At 41.8% G+C, this 19,498-nt stretch overlaps 1 long non-coding RNA gene across 1 annotated transcript; it reads right to left on the reverse strand.

The window, feature by feature from the left end:
• Window positions 1-348: 348 nt before the first annotated feature.
• Window positions 349-3,981, reverse strand: LOC118165461. The gene is made up of 3 exons (XR_004750055.1): window positions 3,966-3,981; window positions 907-973; window positions 349-465 (listed from the first exon to the last, which is right to left on the reverse strand). It is a non-coding gene; the product is annotated as an uncharacterized LOC118165461 (long non-coding RNA).
• Between the last annotated feature and the right edge of the window lie 15,517 nt (window positions 3,982-19,498).

The raw sequence follows: 19,498 nt of genomic DNA on the forward strand, positions 1-19,498 counted from the left end.
CAAGCAGGACTGCCTATGTAAAACACCTCCCCAAAGGGAAGTGGTGAATCAGTGACCCTTTACAGCCACACAATAAAGAATGCCAGCTGCTCATATAGCTCTTTAGCAAATCACAAAAAGGGCAGAAGAAATACAAACGTGTGTGCGCAGCAGTCAGTCTCATTTCCTGACTCTGCTCCAAGCAACACAAGGTACTACTAACATGATGGACGATTTTCTCCATATTGGACTTAAGTGGACAGCTTTTCAAGAAAGCTTAACTCCCAAGAGCTCTCCTTTTTCTCCATGCAAACCACTGGGGAGCCAAGTGTTTTCAAAACTGACTCATGAAGGTGGTTAAGTGTGAACTGACCTCCCCAGAAAACCTGTCCTGCTGCCTCTTCTTTACTGCATCAAGCCTTTATTGTTTTAATTCCATGAGATACAGCCAACTCCACAGATGTTGGACCTCATCTTGATCTTTTCCTGTTGGCACAAACCAGCTTCATAAATTCTCAGGCAACATGCTTATGCAGCTGTGCTATAAAGTTTTTTGTTGTTGTTTGTTTGTTTTTTGTTTTTAAAAAAAGTCTCCTGCAGGTCACCTCATGGTGACCCACAGCCTTCTTGAACATTAACAGCAGTACAAGAGAAGAGCTGACAAGCTGGAATTAAATTCTCCAGTGCGGGATGTCTAAATAGCCTTTCACATGCTAGTATCTATCCAGACAGCCTGCTTCCCCTGAACTGTTAGCTATAAGTATTACTGCAAGTGACACTGAAACAGCATGGTATGTATTTGACCCCCAGCCACAGGAGTGCCACCAATTCAATGAGCCAGAGGAAGGAGAGCAGTGCTCTCTCAGGCTTCAGCACCATATTGGGTACCCAAAACCAAGTGCTTGAGAAAGCAAAGTCAGCCCTTACCTTGAGGATTCTGTGAAGAGCTTCCACAACTGGATTTAAAGACTTTTCAGACTTGCAACAGATAAGTCTGCTGCAACAGAAAAAGAAATCATTCTGAATTCCTCCAACACAGAAACATCCAAGTACAACAACACTACATTAATGAATCGCAGTACTAAATTAAGTTGGACAACATGCCCTACTTGTATGGGAGTTTGCAGTAGTAAGTTCCTCCTCATCTTTCACAGAAATGTGTGGGGATACCCGAATTGTGGACAGCCTGAGAATTACATGAGCTCTTTCTTCATCAAGTGGTATTTTCATATCAAAGACCTTTGATAGGCCTTCTGCAAAAAACAGGGCCAACAGAGGGGACAATTTCTCTTCCTGACCCCAGCATTTACACAAGGGGTTGACAATTTGATACAGCCTCAGTATTTCGAAGAGACTTCATCTTCAGTGACAGAAAAGTTCAAATTCAGAGCCTCACAAAACAGATAATTATCAACTAATACTCCTAAGATTAACACCAAGGACATACCTACACATTTTTGATAATTCTATATTTGCAGATCTTTCACTACTATCACCTTAAAGGTAGTTGTATACAAGTATACAAACATATTTTCTGAACAGCCAGGTAAAAAGCTAGAGTATTAACTCAATGCCATTTTATTTTTTTTTTTGAGCAATGTAATGCTATGCCTTGTCTCTTCACGGTAAATGTTTAACCTGCTTATTCTTTTGGGGAGCATGCAGCAAGTCCAGTATGCCAGACGAACTGCACAGTGCTATGGACACTGATGGGTTAAAAAGCCTGAAGCACAGGAGAATAAAAAAAGGAAGAAGCATGAAGGGACTCAAAGCATGCTTCTTTTCTGCCTTTCATGGGCCAACTGCTGAGGTGGTGCACAGCTCCCGGGGGCTGTGGCCATCGTTACCATCAGCCCGGGCACAAAGGCAATACAGAAGCAGCCGTAAGCTCTTCTGCAGGTGCTGCAGCACAGCGTGCAGTGGGCTCTGTTTGGCCACTGGCTCTCCCTGCAGCTGTTGTGATTGCTCAGTGGGGAACATGTCTGTTCTCACAAAGAATTTAACAAATTAACTACGAACAAAGTAGCCTGGAAATGACACAGATTAACACACGCTGTGCCATGCCAAGAAGAAGCTTGTCAGCTTGTTGTTTTCACAAACCTGAAAGGAAAATTCCCAAGACCCATTAAGTATATGGAGATGTTTCCATGTTTAGATATGTTAGAAAAGAACACAATCATTGCCCAGGGAAAATATGAAACAGTCTACATAAAAGGCTGCATAACAACGCTCCTAGGAAGCATCTGCAGCACAAATAAGATGGAACAGGAGTGGGGGGGGGGGGGCTGGGGGGGGAAGGGGGCGAGGGGGAGAAGCCATATTTGTGTAAATTCTACAGCCAAAGGAGATGCTAAGGACAAACCTGGGCAACGTCAACTATGTATTTTCTGTTTACAGGCATTAAAAACAAACAAACAAACAAACACTCAGGGTCCATGGATGTTTAGTCCCCTCTTTGCTCCTATTTGTGAGTAACTCGCAAACCATTTGAAGTACCCTCCCAGAGAGAACCTGAGCTGGTCGCCTGCATCAGAACAGAATAACCTAAATCTCCTCAAAGCAAAACAAAAAGATCAATTCAGAACCAGCTTGGCATAATCTGAATTATGGTAGTTAACAAGACATAATTTAACAATAGCTAACTTAAAGCATTAATTAAAAAATGTTAGTGGGCACATTAAGACCAAAATAGTATTTAAGCAGGGCAGTGATCTGAAAAACACAAGGTTTACCACTTCCTTCGTACAGTACAGGAGCTGCGCGAAGCACTTGCAATGTGATACATTAATATTATAGAGTTGAACAACAAAGACATTTCATAAGTGTTCTGATAAATGTGTAAGAGTTGTCGCATTCTGGACATTAGTGAACTTCAGCCTGAAAAGTTTTAAAGCTAACGGATCAGTCTACTCCGACTCCCAATCTCAAGTTGAGTATGCCCTTTGTTTCACTGCACCTTAAGACAAGCTAACACCCTGGGTTTCTCTCACATGGGACCTGTTTTCCCCTTTTTCTTATCATACATAGGATACTGGACCACACTGTGCAAGTGCCACTGCAGCAGTAACAAGACATGAAAACAGCCAGGGCCTCACTGTACATACAGCCCATAGTCCTTGGTCAGAAACCAAGCACTGTGCCAAAACCTTGTGCTCTCCACCAGGGTCTGGCAAGAGGCCCAGCAAACAGCTCAAGTGACATGACCTCACGTATTGCAACTTTCATGAAAGATGTTATGCATTTCTTTCATTTGACAACTGTATCACCAAATTAGAGAAATAGCATCTCAAGAAAACTGTTGCAAGGTGGAATTGAAGCTAGTTGGTCGGCTATAGCTGTGCCATTAAAACCAGCAGCCCAACCCTTACACAGGAGGACCTATATTTTGTGGCTTTGTGAGGGTCTGGTGTTGCTAGATGCTAACTATTGAAAAACCCAGACATCCAACTTCCATTTGCAACTCAGCGTGGAGAGTGCAGCAGTAACAGGGAGCACATGTTCCAGGACAGTGTGACATTTCCAAGTAATCCAGGTGACTGGAAAAAGAAGCTGACATTCAAAGAGGATGTTAGTGCAGGGGATACACAAACCCAGACAAGGGGAAGAGCTGGTTAGGCACTGACTGCCTTCTCATATGTGTCAGTAATATGAACACCATGCTGTTGCCAAAGCTGAACTACTCTGCAGGGATGTCTTGCCATCCTTTACAGGAGCCCATGAGGGCTGTCCTTATAGCCCATACCACACTAACAATACTTCCATTAGAACACAGTGACCCACTTCAGGTACATGAAGAGAAACATGGGGGGAAAACAAAAAACAAAAACAAACAAACAACAAAAAAAAAACCATACTAACAGTAGGATGCTGCAGATCTAGAGAACACAACCATTAAGATTAAAGTAATTGGATCATTTTAACCAAATAGACTACAGGAAAGGGAGAGACGAACAGAAAAATACTTGTGCAAAGGCAAAAGGAATAACCTGCTCCAGCTATCATTACTAATGGGACGAGACCCAGGAGGGCTGGGCCACAGGAAGGCTGAAGTGGGCTGTGAGGAAAGACTTTCTGAGAGGAATCAGCAAGAGCCACTGCCACACCACTGTCTGAACTCTCCAGCCTCAGGAGCAACCCCGGCATAGGCAGTCCTCTCCTTTCTCTCAGGGCTGCACCACCACAGCAGGCTGCAGGATGGCAACACACCACCCTCAGCCAGCACCTCACAGCCACCACAGAACAAGAACAGGCAGAAAGGGCCAATCTGCATTTGAAGGCAGTGGGGCAATTTCACAGAACATTTCAATCCAGCCACACATTTGGACTATTCATGTAGAAGTTAATGAAAACAAGGCCTAAAAAATAGGAAGCAGCAGTGAGTCAGCATTTTAGGTATTCTTAAGTTGAATAATTTATTGTTTTCATTAGCCTGTTGCCAGAGGAAAGCACACTATGGTACCCTTTAGAGAACAAATACAATGGACATCTACAGCATCCTGGTGTGGAGAAAACTCAAAGGTAACCATTTGAAAAGGACAAGAGGAAAGTAAATTAAAATTTCATCAGTTGGATGCTGACTTCCATCTGACAGCTGTAGCTGGTATTCATGTGCATTTGAGTTCACCTTTTGAGCCAACAGAGAAGGACATGAGAACTGCTAGTAAAAGTCACTGGAAGTGAGGAACTCTTCTTTGTATACTGTGCATCATCGTCAGCTGATGCACAGTATGCAAAGAAGAGCTCTGCACTCAGTACTGTGCATACTGAGCGTGGAGCTCTTCTTTGCATACTGTGCATCAGCTGACAGTGCATTCTAAAAAATGCTTCTGCAGTTTGATTTGTTTGATTATTTGGCCAGGTTTTTTTTTTGTAGTTTGTTTTGTTTGATTATTTGGCCAGTTTTCAGACAGTTTGGAAACATGCTGAAAGCCTGAAAATGTAGATAAGTGAGGTTTATTTTTTTTACAGCTAGCCAAACCTTTCTGTCTCTCAGTAGGAGCCATTTAAGAAACTATCCGTTAGTCCCCACCGGAGATAAACCTGAATAAGCAGCTCTCATCTTCTCTTGTACTGCCACACAAAGACACAAGAAGGAAAAGACTATATCACTTCCCACCCTGACTACACTAAGACTAAATTAACAAGACAAAAAATTAACCAGACCAAAGAAAGGGAAAGTCCATGGTAGTGATGGACCAGACAAGGGATACATGAAAGCAGCAATAAGAAGTCATAAAGATATACCTTTCTGTCTCCCAGTGTCTTGATACTGGTCATAGTACTCAACCTAACGTTACAGCACCAAACCCATGTCATTCTGTAAAGGGCAGTAACATTGTGGCAAAGCCACATCTCTTTACCTTCTTGCAGCTTCCCATGGCACCTCTGCAGCGCTCCACCAGCTCCTCTTGACCAGCTCAGGCCTTCCATGGCTCTCATGTCCCACAGGTTCAGCTGGCCTCCCTGAAGAGGTATTGAACCAAGACTCCATTAACCAGGAGTATAATGGCTTTAAAGTGAGGGACCAAGCCTGAAAAATTAATTTCACATAGAATAATGAAATGATTAACAAGGAGAGTGCACTTACCACCATCTTGATTTGGGGAGAACGGTCCACACTATGACATGATCTGCTATACTGAGTGAGATCAAGGATCTGTGTGCTTCAGCACTGCGTCTTTGTCAGTAGTCTGTGTTAGCCACCTCAGATGAAACTGAAACCTAGCCAAGGAAGAAAAATTTCCTAGGAAAAGTTTCCTCTAAAACTCCAACATGTAGTTTAAACCTACAGATTAAATATACAGATTTTGATCCATGTCCAAAAATCTTACTCAGTTTATGACTAGTCTCATCAACAGGACTACAGAATGGCTTTTAATAACTTCCAGTGACACCTGAGAAAAAAGAAACCGTGTTACTGAAGTAGCTGCTGACTGCACAGCCCACAGCCCAGGGTTTCTCTCAGACCACACACTGCTATTGCAGACAGAGCATACCTGCCTTCACTTTTTGAAGTGTGTTTGGATACAAACAGTGAGAGGCCAGGCTCTCCACTGCCTGTTTGAGAATCACTTTAGGACTGGGACTCATGCTATCTTGATAAACACAGTATTGATTTATATATATATATATATATATATATATATATATATATATATATATATATAATTAACTTGTGCAATTTGGCTTAATTTTTATTAGAAAGAAATATAGAAATTTATCCAAGATGTGCATCTGGCCCTCTTTCTAGTCTTGGAGATTTTGGATCTCTGCCATGTCAAAATAAATATCACAGCATGGCATGCCTTTTTCCTTTTGTTTACTGCATGTCCTAAAAATGCAGGTAGATTTCAAGAGATGCTGAAAGCATGACTAGTAGGTGTCAGTTTTTATTAGCTATACACAAGAGGATCTTAGTTTTTGCAAAAGGTAGGTGGCACATGTTCATCTAAGTGTATTTGGAATGGGTTATATTAGAGCCTTTTTCTTCTAGCCCTGGATAGGCTTTGAAATACAAATAATAAGGCAGAAAGAAAAGGAACAAAAGAATGCCTGAAGGAATGATTAAGTGCTTCTGAATTTACACAGTGAAATATGGACAGTTTAAATATCCCAGCTATTTGCTTCTCTTCAGCTGGTGAGCAGTTCGAACACCCGATGGTGCTGTAAGATTAATCGAGTTCTGCATGCTTTCAGCCTGCTTGGGATACCAAGGAGAGTGAATTGCCACAGAATCTCTGTTTGCCAAAGCAAAGAGAATATCTCATTAAGGTATGATTAATAGCCATTTGTGAAGCAATTAATTAGTCATTTTGACTGTCAATTTAACCAATACACATGCCTTTGCCAGACTACAGGTTTACTTCAAAAATAGTAGAAAAGAAAAAAGAAAATGGTTCCCTGTTCTCATATCCAACCCTCCAACTAGGAGGGAAAAAAATAATAATAAAAAATAAAAAATAAAAAAAGGGCTTTGCATATTCTGGTCTTGTCTGAATTCATCTGGTGTGTCTTTAAGAACAACATCGCTGGAACGGAAACTCTCTAACATGATTGATGGCTTCTCCTTCTATCTGCAAGTTGAAAATTCAGAAAACTGGTATTTTTTCATTGGCCTTACTGCTTATTGGTACAAGAGTTATTTCCACTTTGCTGCAGAATTGATTTGCAACACCAGCATATGAGTTTGTATATTTTTCTCACCAGCCCATCATGAAGTATCACTCAGCAAGTCTTCAGTGGCATGATGGATTGTGGAAATGAGAGCCTCACAACTCTGTTTGCCATCGAAGACTGGGATAATTGTCATTAACTTCTGCAAGTAGTACAGCATCTGCATCCTTGCTCTGGATATCTGCATTTTTGCAAAGCATATTACCCAACAGATGTACAAAGCACATACTGCCATGCTAATTTAATTTCTTCCTAACCAGGAGGCTAGACATCTTCCTTCAGAGCAAGCTGTCTTACTCCTTGAGCAAAAGAAATGAAAAGCAGGCTTCTGGGTTACACATCAAGTTTTTTCTGATTCACCAGGTGACTTATGGTCAGCTGCTGACCTTTCCTATACCCTAATTACTCCTCTGTAAAACAGGCACTCATCAGTCCTGCAACAGATTTTTTTTTTTTTTTTTTTTTAACAATCCATTATAGAGAATTTAGCAATTTTGGACAGGCATTATTACTGGAACCAGTACAATACTACAAACAATACAACTACAAGCTCTCAGTTTTTCATCTGTATTGACAATTTGTTGTTCATCTTATTCAGATGTCTGCAGCATCAGCAGCCATTACATAAATGAATTTGAACACAGGATTAACTTGGAGCATGGATTTATTTATCAAAAAAGTTAATGGGATGTAACCCATGCCTTGAGTGAAGATGACATCAAATTTCTTCATTGCACAGGGGGATGGACTGTTAAATGTGAAAGCTTACTGCTTCAGAACAAGGAATGGTCTTTCTGATGCATCCTAGATGAGTCTGAGTCATTCAAAGTAGGACATAAAAATGACAATTTACCCGCTTCAGAGGAACATTGCATTTGTAAATAAATAAATAAACAAATAAACAAATAAACAAATAAATAAATGAAATGGGGGAAAGACTGGGATGCATGCCAATAATCAGAGAAGCTGATGAAGCCTGTGTCCTGTATATATAGTCAACATATTATTCCTCTTTTGTTTTCTTCTCCTCCCTACCTTGGGATGTGCTTGAATATGTAAAGATAGGTTCCCTTACAAATTTCTCATGCTTATACTATTTTAAAGCAGTAGCTTCTCTCTGCAGCAAATCTGCCTGATGACTGACTGGACATACAAAAGTTCCTACCCTCAAACGAATCTCTAAGAAACCGCACAGCATGACAAAAATATTCAAAGTGCTAAAATGATATCCAGTAACATTGATTACAGAGAGCTATCAGGCCTATCACTAATATTTTATAAACTGTCTGTTCTTGAAACAACACCTCATAAGTCAAGATCTTGTTCAATTCTACTTCCTTCATTCATGCCAATCTTTATCAAAAATATTGATTTCAAAAGGGTTTTTTGATTTTTAAGTGCCAGTATCAGAAAAATGATTTATTATTATTTTTTTAAAACTAAAGAAGAGTTCACATGAATATTTATCTATTGCAGTGGACATGGCTCTCCAGCAGGAATGCTGGCATTTTTTGCAGTGGAGGGAGGAAGCCCAGGATTCAATAGAGGCAAACCGCATGAGCCCATCACCTTTAGTAACAATTCTTTTAGGTTGTGTGAAGATATTCAAAGCCCATTTAATGCTTCATGTGCCTTTCCAATGCTTTCAGTGGGATCTGGGCTGTCACAGAAGAGAGGATTTTTAGGGAGCCTTATTCATACCCACATTTTCATATTTTCTGTGTGAATAACAGAGATCCTCAAAGCCATGAGACCATTAGCCTGGCACCTTTGACCAGCAACACATAAATTTTAAGTATGCACATACACACATTAGTTCCATCAGCCCAAGAGATGAGAAAGTTTTTCTTCTATCAGCAGTACTGGTGCCCTAGGCTAAAAGATTCCTTTCCTCTCACAAACTGACCTAGCAAGTGAAAACAGCCAACCCTCACAACACAAGTGGCAAATGACACTTCTGGGCAGAAAACTGGGGGCAGGAGAGGAAGCCTATTTGCCACTTTGAGCCTTGTTGCAGGGCTTTAGGGGATTCCATAGTAATGGAAGGAGAAGGCTGTAACAGTGAACTGTCAAGGGAGCATGAGAGGTTATCTGTGATCTCAGAGCACACGGAAACATTTGAGATAGAACTCGAGACTGTACTGGGTCTGGCTGGGATGTTAACTTTCCCTGCAGCAGCCCATACAGTGCTGTGCTCTGCACTTGTAGCTAGAATAGCAGTGGTATCACACTGGTGTGTCTGCTGCTGAGAAGTGCTGGCACAGCATCAGGACTCTCTCTAACCCTCCTGGGGGGTTGGCAAAAAAGTGAGAAAGCAACATCACCAGGGCATCAGACCTAAACCAAAAAAAGGGATATTCCATACCATATGATGTCATACTCAGCAATAAAAGGGGGAAAAAGGAAGTAGAGGGGAGGAGTAGGCTCTCGTTGCAAAAACGTCTGTCCTCCCAAACCACGGCTACATGCATTGAGGCCCTGCTTCAAGGACGTGGTCAAGCATCGCTCATTTGTGGGAAGTAGAGAGTAATTTCTTTCCTCTGCACTTCCACATAGCCTTTACTTGTTTTGTTTAGTTATTCCCTTTCCCCCTCCCTCTTCCCCTTTCCCTCTTTTCCCTTTAGTTGAATTGTTTAATTAATAATAATATTTCCTTGATATTTTTTTTCCTTGAATTAAATTATCCTTATCTCAACCTGTGAGTTGTTCTTTCCTTTACTTCTTCCCCTCCTCATCTGAGGAGGGGGAGTGAGAGAGCAGTTGTGGTGTTCAGCTGCCTAGCACAGTAAAACCACCACAAAGACCTGGGCTAATATAGAGACATCTGAACCTGAACTCCCGTGAGCTGTCTGATTACTTCCGCAGTAACTCGTTGGTTTTACTTAGGAATCTCTCTAGCTGGGAATGGAGTCTCTTATACCCTTCAAGTGCTAGCACTATATAAATGGAATAACATTATAAAGAACAGACAGATACCTGCGCCTTTGCATATTAATGATGTATTAACATACTGGAGTGGCCCAGAATTCATAATGAGCATGTTTGCTTGTGCTCAAGCACATGGCAGCATACCTACATAAATAAATACATTGAAAAGCAACCAGAACCTGCTTACTCATGTCCAGTGTAATGAAGTCAATCCACAAACATGGGGCCAAAATATTTCATTGTTCATTTAATTGTTTGCTATCTGTGAAGTTCCATTTCTATGTCTATCTCCCCCTCTCCCCCCAAATAACATGCAGCAAAATTGTCTGCAATGACTGCAAATTAACCACTGTGGATAGGGCAGATCAAGAGCTGCATCCCCCATTTTTTTTTCACTGTTGTGTCTTTACTCCAGCAAAACTATCCAAATTTGCAGCAGCTGAGAACCCATCCCAATATTACTGCTCCCTGTGGTGCACAAGGTCAGCAAATGGACTGAGCTTCAGCTAATGAATGCTGTGGCACCGCAGAGAACACATGCCTGGACTGACCCTCCCACAGGCATCAGCCTGGGCATCAGGAACACTGGAAGGTTCAGCTCAGATTTTCACCACACTTACCTGTTTCTGTTTCATACCAGATGACATGAGCAGCAGTGCAGCAGCAGGTCCCCTGTGCTCCCCACAGAAAGAACTACACCCTCCCTGGGTGCTGAGCTTAGCTGCTGCCATTGGAGCCCTTACAGACCCAGAAATCCCACCTGGTCTATGGAAATGTGCGCTCACTCTGTCTGAAGTAGCAAATGCATTACAACTCCTCCTAAGCCACTAAAATCAAAGGAGGAAGTTTTTACCATGGAGCCTCAGCTCAATACACCTCAAGCACAAAAGGTTGGACAGATGGAATTTTGGGAGAGCTGTTTGCATCCTAGGTTACAGGAAAACTTCAGGACAGATAAAGTGCTGGTCCTCCTGCTGCCCATCTGGGTTTGACTAGGAAAAACAACCAAGACCAGATGCTAAGTCAGCGGTGCAGGCATCAAACAGCTCTGGGAGGCATGGTGCAGATGGTATACAGTGATCCCCACTGGACCAGATCAAGACAGGACCCCCAGCTGATCTGAAAAAAAGAAAGCATGCCAAGGCAGAAGGAGGAAGAAGCTGAGCACCCATATCAAGGACACAAATCTAAGAACAGGTCCACTTGACATGTTTAGAAAATACCTCTGACAGGAGCAGACCCCTGCAGACTCCTGTACCCTTCTGTGTGGGCCTGTTCTCATGAATTCCCCATGAAATTCTGTGGGACTTTTTCCCAGCAGCAGCCACTAAATATGGAGAGTAATAAATAACCACAGGCACAGAAGTATGGTAGCCTGACAGAAAATAAACAAGGACAATGAAGAGTACAGAAAGGTTGAGCACTGCCCCTCTCTGTATCAGTCCAATTTTTGGGAGTGATTTCTGTTGACCCTGACCTTGGCACTGACCCTCTTGTTTGAAGTGTGTCAGTACCCAGCTGTAATCACAGCTACAGATCAGCAGTATCACAACTCAGCATATTGACTATTATTAAGCAGGTTAAGTAGTCTTGTACTGAAGCTAGCCCAGTCACACACATGTATTAGGCCACCGCTGAATCAGGAAACAAGTTGCCACTTAATTACAAGCTTCTGAGGAAACCAAAAAAATGTTTGCACCTGCATAACATTAGGTATTGGAAAACAGAAACAACTTTTCAACCCTACTGACTTTGCTTCAAGTTACCCCTTTAGGAGAAGGTTTTCTAACGGGAAAAACAAATCTGGATGCTTGCAACATTTTGGGTTTCCATATTACCTTAGCTTGGAATATTAATTCCTCATGCTTGTTCTTTTCTCTCTCAGACATGGAGACTTCAGGAAGATAGCTGGATGCTCTCTGTAAACGTTATCCCAGAACACCAAAAAAGCATCCAATATGAAAATGACTGAAGAGAAATGCAGACAGTGTGCACATGTGGCAGGACGTTTTCTACTCTGCAAGAAAAGCCTGGGCCACTCCCTTGAAGGTGAAAGCTTGACAGGGCACAAAAAGCAAACAACTTTTGTAGAGACGATCCCTACTATTACATTAGCTAGGGTAGGAGTTCACAGTTCTCTCTGCAGTGATGCACTCCCACTTTCATTGGTGCATAACCAATCAGAACACCACTAGTAGCTCTGGAAAACTCAGCTCTGGCTATGCTAACCCATTGGGCTTCACATAATCTCTTCCTCTGAAGTACCTGTACCTGTACTAACAGGCACAGATTTCATGGCCAGCACTGTAATCACTTTCTTCCTACTGCTTCTTTTTCCTCTGTCCCAACACACCCAGGATTCTGCTTTCAGCCCCAAAGCCCTTTTCACATGTGTTGTGACTTCAGGACACATTGAATTGGCAATAAATACCCATGCACTGTAATCTAAAACTAGTTGTTGTGGACTTCACTGTCTATACAACATGTGAAATCCAACTTTGCACAGTCTTAATGTGAAGCTCATACATGACTCAAGCACTCAAATATCAAAGAGATGTTTAAGTCTGGAGGCATTCCCTCCATCGCCTGATGTGTACAAAGAGTTAGCAAAAAGCAGATCAGCCAGACAAACAGCTCTTGATATTGCTTAAGGTTGTAGACAATAACAATACAATATAAGATAAAATATTCTATAAAATATACATTACCTATGAAATAATGTGAAGGTTTTCACCTACATTTAGAGTAACAAGCAGAAAGATGAATGCTCTGGTTGCAACTGACTTTTTCAGATTTTTAAACATGTACTTCTATTAGCATTTGTATACCAATTGTTTGTGTAAAAGGAAAAAAATATTTGTTATTTAAGCAAAATCAATCATAGAACTTCTGCATCTTTCTCTAATGCTGTTCCTGTTACCTTCTGTGGAAGTTCAAGTTCTCTTCTAGGCTCATTAGCAGACCATCACCCCTAACCAACACTCTTTGACAAAGCCCAAGCCCCTCTCACAGTGCTGGTAGCTGCTCTTCAGTGCAGGAATCCCACCCAGCTCTCAAATACTGGGGACAGGGCATTCCTGGGACACTTTAATCCATGCAGAAGCAGAGCTCAGTCTGGGCACAGGGAGGAGAACGAAGCTGAGCAGAGCCTGCTCATCAGCAAAGCTCAGCATTGAAAGGTGTGACAAGAGCAGGTCATGGGGCAAAGCACAGGCTCTGATTCAGAGTCTGTGTTTTCTTCATCAGGACCAAGTGCCATGTAAGTCACTGCAAATGTCCTGAGGCATCCACCAAAGCTGACAGCTTTCTTTTTGGCTGTAGCTTCTATACTGTGCAACTTCACAGACTGACACTCTTTAAAGAAAGCTTGTTCCCTACCCACATCAGCACCTTGTTTAGAGCACAGCTAAAGTGCTTGCTAGTCTGAATATAGAAACATCTTAGTAACCGTATTTTAGCTGTGTCCTCAGCCCATCATAAAACTCTGTCTGTGCCCAGTGAACTTCTCAATAGAAGCCAAAGAAAACCCCTCTAGACAGGAATAAAAACCTGGCAACCTTAGACTGCAGGCACCATCACAGCACCAGTGGCAGCTGCCTCACTCAGATGCAGGACAGTAAATCTTTCAGGACTGCAGCACTCACACCATAAGCAAGGAATGAAGCAGAAAGTACAGAGACTGCATGAAAAATGAGTTGCTGACCAGCTGAAAGTTACTGTCCACCTAAGAGAGCTTCAGTCATGTAACACCTCCTTTCTTTTTTGAATAATTTATTAAAGCTTGAGCGACTCAGCCAGCATTAGCCACTCCATTTGTGCTCAGACCTGCCAATGATGGCAACAGCCCCAACCATACAGCATGTTCATTCCCAGTAAGCTTAAGGAACAATTTCTACACCAACAAGAGCAGCAAATTATTAACATATATCAGACTATGACAAAAAGTTTTCTGCAGGTGCTTTTAGTTGAAAATATTTTAAAGAATGCTTTAATTAAGGCGAATTTACATCCTTTTATACCCCAAAATCTGGAACAAGACCATGCTCCACCTGAGATGCTCAACTGAACAGGCTTTGCACAGGGAATTTTCATATTTTATCCTCTCCTGCTGTAGCTGCTTTATAAGGGTTGAGCATCCAGTGGCAGAGCAGGAGCAAACACAAGCAGAGGCACAATTCTGGTATTTCACATGTGACGGATCCATGGTGTGTATTTCTAGGTGTAAATAATTCTATATTTAGTGAATATCAAGTCAAAAATTCTCTCTTTTAAGACCTATGACAGCAGCAGTTCTGCTGTCGTTCCTGTTGAAGCTGTCCCCAGCAGGCCCTGTCCCAGCACCCTCACTGCTTCTGAAGTGGCCCTGTTCCTGTCCACACACACCATCTGCGGCATGTAGCACTGTGCCCAGACAGGCTTATGAATGGGGTACGACTATTACCTGTTATAGGCACAAGGACACCTTGTACTTCTGATAATATTTTGCATATGCATTATATTTCCTTACATATTAAGTTATTTCTGCAAATGAGAAATGCAGACAGAGGCACGCTTGGGAACTCTGAGCAGCAGAGAGTGAAGCTAAGGTATAAGACCCAGATGAAGACAAGCTAGCCGACTGCTCATGGTGTATGTTCACATTTCCAAAGGGCCCTGATGACCCAGTCAGAATGCATCATCAGTGGAAAACACAAAATAACAGGAACCCCTAATATCCCTGCATGATACAGCCTGACACACATTTCTTAACATTTGTATATTTTTTGATAACTAATTAATTGCTTTGGGAGGGAATCCCCAGTACTTGCAAGGCATGCATGTTCAGACCACTGGAGACCAATCCCAAAACAAAATCATGCCAATTATTCCCAGAATAAATCCTACTATCTCCAAGTGGCATGTAAACAGTGATATGCCATTTTTCCTCCTAAATGCTGGATGTGAGAAGAAAACCTACAGACAGCATCTTCCCCCAGATTAGCAAAAGGTTTGTGTCCAGTAGTTCGACCAGGCAAAACTTCAGTTCTACCACCCTTTCACTTGTCCACGTGCCTATTTGCTGTGCATTATTCCAGTGACATACATCCTTCCAGATGTTAATGTATTATCATGCCCTTTCTTGCAGTTTTTATCAGGTCCATTTACACAAAATGTACTATAAATCCTCTCTCACTTCATATACTATATCATGTAAGACACCCTGATAAACATACAGATATATGAAGGCTAGTAAACATAACAGGAAATTTAGCATGCTACTTGTACAAATATGCTATTATTCTTAATCGTGTGATTAATATGGACTGGCACTACTGTAGGGATTTATTGTTGACCATATGCTCTTTAATTGCCGTTGCTTCCCCCATTTACCCCCTCACACATCTGCAGCATGTGTGGGCTGATGTGCTCTCCTTTTGCCTCAGCAAGATCTGAGAATAATTTCTCAGCTGTACACCATGACAAAGAGAAAATTCCAGCAACATTTCCAAAGAGCGATTAAAATAAGTTTTTTGTTGTTGTTGTTGTTGTTTTGTTTTGTTTTGTTTTGTTTTTGAGCTGAGCAAACAGAGGGTAGGGAGGAGGGGAGGGAGGAAACTCACTGTCGTTGATGTTCTTCATCTGTGTGAGCCCAAATTAGCTGAAATACAGTTTAATTGTGAACTGCTAATGTGCTGCCTCAAAAAGCCAGCTGTTGCTGGAGCAAATGGACCCAGGGAAAAAAGACTTTCCAGTCCAAGAGCAGATGAGCTTGCAAGGAATGTGAAAACACTGCCACAGCGTTCTCCATGACAGGTCTTACTGATTTAAGATCCTTTTGACTGTAAAACTTGGCCAAGACATAATTCAGCAGACTTTGATTCATTTTGGAAAGATTTACACTCCAGTTTTAAATGAAGCCCAAGTTAATTAAGTGTCTTCCTACATTACCACCGAACAAGTCCTGTAAGCTATTTTCTCCCTTGTGAACTTTACAACATCAGTTAAATAATCTTTTTCCTCTGTTCTGAAGCAAACAAAATACACATTGGTGAAAGGATTTGGAAGCAATTGCCAGATTATTGCAACAGGTATAATTTTTGAAGATTTTTCTCCTTCTCAATGCTTAAGAAAAAAATGTATTGAGTATTGAAAAGTACTGAAAAGTAAAGATAAAAAAAAAAAAAAAACAAACAAAAAAAACCATGTATTTTCTTTCTCTGCTGTTTAGTTATATTTATAACACCTTATTTAAATGGGATGTCTCAGTGACAATGAGTGCCATAACTTTACATGCAAATCATATTAAATTAATTAACTAAATAAATTTGCCCGTATATAAATGAGAAAACAGTCAATTTATATGCCTAATAATTACTTTAAACTTCTTCTGTGTGTAGACTTTGCTAGGAATATTTTTCTTGTGGACATATTTACCAAAAAAAAAAAAAATAAATGTGAGTTTTAAAAAATAAAAAGCTTTTTATATCTCCCATTAAAGTGTTTATGAACTTAATTTTCAAAGGGCCATCTTTTTATATGGTGCCTAACTGTTAGGGGAGGGAAGCCGAGCCCAAGTCAGAGCTGTACATGCCCCTGTACGGGCACCTACGCGGGATCCCATCCCTCAGCCCGCTCAGGGACCAGAAAACAAAAGCTGTCGGGGTGCTGCAGCTACACGGACGCTGCCTGCAGGCGGCATCAGCCAGCCTACGCCTGGTCGCAGGGCTCACTTGCTCCATCATACACTAGTTCTATACAGCTGCAGGAAAATGTAGATGAAGAGGAGGACAACTTCCTTACCTGTGTAAGAAACACTTTACACTGAATAGGACCATGGTTATTTTTATGTCCGGAAATACGTCCAGTATCTGCAACGAGACATAGCTTTGTTGATTTCTGAAAGCAAACTGCTTTATTATTCCGTACAAGCACTTGCAATCAAACTATCTATCTGTCCTTCCTCTGCCCTCTACCAACTTCAAGAAGAATACATCATGCCTCAACACTAACGAACCAAACAACAGAAAAAAGCAAATGAAAAAGTCGGAAGGGCAATAGAGCAGCGAGCAGGACCCCTGCCATCCCTGTCTGCTTCCAAGTGTCTGTCAAAAGGCACCTGGAACTTGGCCTGCCATGATGCATGCCCCTGCAAATGGGGAAGCATGCCTTTGCCGTGGGTAGGCGAACACTCACAGTGCAGACCTCCACAGGGAGGTAAATCCACACACTGCCACTGAACCCCTTGCTTCTCTACTACAACTCCCGGGCTGCTCCTACGTCTGAGGAACGTTGAGCAAGCTGTCAGGAGGCAACAGCAAAGACTGCATGTGTTGCCTTCGGGCTGTGCCACGCCACCTGTGTGAGGCAAGAGAAGGCCGTCTGCCACTTTCTGCACCAACCTGGGAGAAATGTCCACAGGCAGAGCCTGTGGGTTGGGGTTCTCTGAGAGCCCCCTCTTCTGGAGCTGGGGGCAGGACCAGCCAGGCTCTGCCTTCCACCTGGTGAACATCCCTGCTGGAAGGTGTCCAAACTGCAGGAGAACCATTTGGCATGTGTCTTCGAAATAGCAGATGAACGGGTTAATGGCCTGCCCCCTCCCCTGCCCCTGCCTCATTGTTTTAATATCCTGTCCTTTATGAGTGACTTTCAGAGTCACTTTGTGTTATCTTCCCAGGCAAGCATTTCTTGTTTTAACATTATTTTTGCACTTAAACAGTAATACACTTTTTATTTATTTATGTATTTATTTATTTATTTAACACTGCGTTGATACAGTCTAGGAAATGGAAGACTGCATCCATACTCCTCCAGAAGGTAAGACCAGGCACCACACACTGTACAAGTGCCATTCCCCCTCACACACACATCCTCCCTCACTGCCCTAGGATTTCTGCTTGTCCAGGTGTTGCAGATGAGGTGATTCATCATGTGAAGCATGTTGTGCAGAAGTACCCAAAGATTCAAGCACTTACCTGGACATGAGGAAGTCTTTCACCCAAGCAAGTGGCTTTGAAATACATTAGCCCAGGACTTCGCATGCTTTGCTGATTTATTTTTTTGTAAAGCAAGGAAATTAAACACATTTCTAACCGTATTTGGCAGATTCATCAACACCATGTAACACACAAAATAGGAAAGGCGGGTAGGCTGAATTTATTTTTCTACAAATCTTGACTGAAGTCCAGAAAAGCTGACTTAAAAGTATTTAACAGCTATTGTGCATCTACCTCCAAATTTTCAACAGAATAGAGGACTCTTCACCTTCCTTTACAAAAACCACAGACTTCTGTTCCACTCACCCTTATTCTCAGTAAGATGCTACTCAGCACAATTATGGGGCAAAATCTGTACAGGCACAGTGCACTCAGCAGTGCCAATGACTGGGCTGAGGTTGCTGACCCAGGTCTTAGCTTCGAGGCTCAGTTAGACATCAGTTAACTTTTGCACAATTTCCATGTTAGCATCAATGACAGCTCATGAACTCTGCCAGGAAAAACAGAAGCAACACCTGTACTGGGGGCAGACAATTGGTGCCCCTAGTTCGACCAAGTATCCTGCTGCTTATTTAACAGCTTACACTGGGAGAAATACACAGCAAGCCTAAGTGAGGGGAAAAGCTTGTTGTGCTTTTAAACTTGCATTTTTCTCAGTATCAAGCAGCTACAGTGAGACACAAATGACAGAAGCATCTCTGATGTTTTGATGCTACCGAATTATTTGCTCCTGTCCCTTTGCTATTTTAAACATTAATGAAAAGGATCTGATGGCAATATTCACAGCATGCAGACAGCCAGGCTGTGTGATAGAAGAAGCACAGATATATCCCCAATTATGGAATAATGAATGATGTAGAGGCACGGACAGTTAGGCACACAGTTGGCAGTGACAGAAAGCATACTTGATTATTTTAATTTCCTAAACAATGTGAGATCTGAAAGGTTATTTAAACTTCATACTCTCTAGCATTTGTCTGAAGCTATTATCTTACCCAAAGCTCTCCCCTCCATGCAACCCAAAGAGACTTCAATACCAAAACAGTGAGATCTAATCAGAGTTTATTGCTTCTGATACAAGCACTGCCACATTTTTTATCTTTTTTATTAAATTTACTAACTTGAACACTCATATTTGGGATCAAAAGGTGATTCCTGCACCCTGCCTCAGAGAGGTAGGCTATATTTCTCATACAATAAAAAAACCTTTTCTTCTAATTTGTTGGAAAAATAGGTGACTTTTCATTACCAAAGCAGGTAATGAAACTTTTCTTCAGATTGTATTCAGAGTTGATAATCTCTTTAGATAGCAGGGGGTGAGTTCCTACACCTGGACCTCTACCAGAACTTCCCTGCAATTATACAGAGTAATCCCATCACTTGCAGAGGACCACATTAGAATTGCCTATGCAGGAGAAAAATGAGTTTTGGAGATCTTCCTTGGA

This window comes from Oxyura jamaicensis, chromosome 4 (assembly GCF_011077185.1).
Source record: "Oxyura jamaicensis isolate SHBP4307 breed ruddy duck chromosome 4, BPBGC_Ojam_1.0, whole genome shotgun sequence".
Taxonomy (NCBI): domain Eukaryota; kingdom Metazoa; phylum Chordata; class Aves; order Anseriformes; family Anatidae; genus Oxyura; species Oxyura jamaicensis.